Source organism: Ursus arctos, unplaced genomic scaffold (genome assembly GCF_023065955.2).
Source record: "Ursus arctos isolate Adak ecotype North America unplaced genomic scaffold, UrsArc2.0 scaffold_10, whole genome shotgun sequence".
In the NCBI taxonomy this organism is placed as follows: domain Eukaryota; kingdom Metazoa; phylum Chordata; class Mammalia; order Carnivora; family Ursidae; genus Ursus; species Ursus arctos.
The window spans coordinates 71,027,624-71,028,874 of record NW_026622764.1 but is presented as its reverse complement, the minus strand read 5'-3'; positions in this window follow the sequence as shown (position 1 = coordinate 71,028,874).

Here is a 1,251-nt window from a genome sequence, read left to right as displayed (position 1 = left end):
AAAGTGCAGAGGCGGGGGCGCCTGGGTGGCACAGCGGTTAAGCGTCTGCCTTCGGCTCAGGGCGTGATCCAGGCGTTGTGGGATCGAGCCCCACATCAGGCTTCTCTGCTAGGAGCCTGCTTCTTCCTCTCCCACTCCCCCTGCTTGTGTTCCCTCTCTCGCTGGCTGTCTCTATCTCTGTCGAATAAATAAATAAAAAATCTTAAAAAAAAAAAAAAGAAAGTGCAGAGGCGAGGGTTGGTTCCTGCGGGCGCTCTCTTTTAATTTACTGTTGAATAAATTAATTCATAAATGTTCTTATAGTTCCTGTAATTTAAGGAGCACTTCCTCCGGTTTGCAGTTGAGCAAACAGACTCGGAAAGTGAAAGACTGCCCTAGATTCTCGAGCGCGGGGTCACCGGAGACCGATCCGGAGGTGGGTTCAGGCGTGTAAGATTCAAGTCATGTTGTAACTGGGAGAGCTTCGGACAGGCCGTCAGTTTCACCGAGGTGAAAACGGGCCTGTGGTGGCGAAGTGGTTTGTTAAGAGTCAGTAGGGCAGTTGCAAACCTCGGGTGCTTCCGGCTGTCACCTGCCGGAATGGGGGCACACCCCTGCCGCGAGGCTGCTCTTCCCGCCGTCGCACTATTGGTGTCAGTCACCTCACCTCTCACCTCGTCTTCAGTAGGAAATTCCTCAGCGACCCAGTGGGCATCTGCAATCGTGACGTAGTGAAGCCACCTAATTAGAGAGGGAGGAAACTGCATCTACAGGATATAGTGCCGCCGAACACATTGCTCTGTTCTCCTTAAATAACTCCTTCAGTCAGTTTTTACCTGCTTTATTACAGATGAAAACACTAGTTCAGCCTTAAGAGCTCGGGAGCAAAGCCCCGAGTTTCTATTTCCTCATCAAATCCCAGTGTCTGGCACATGACGTGCGGTTTTGCTGAAACAATGAAGTGGTAAACCGAGAAACAACTCGTGGGTGTGGCCCATACTCCAAGGTTAGCGTTTGTGTGTTGGCCATTTACAGTTCAGCAAGAGTTAGGCCACCCAAATTATTCCTTAATACTAAGATACAAGTTTGTTTAGATAGGGGAGAGAGTGACTAGCGGATGCCTTGGGAATGGTGGGTACTCAACAATGACAAATGCGTGTTCCCAGTATTTACCCGTGTGCCTGCCAGGCACCCTTCTAAGCGCTTTATTTGTATCAAGTCATTTAATCCTCAGGACAAGCTTCTTACCCTATTTCACAGATGAGGGAACTG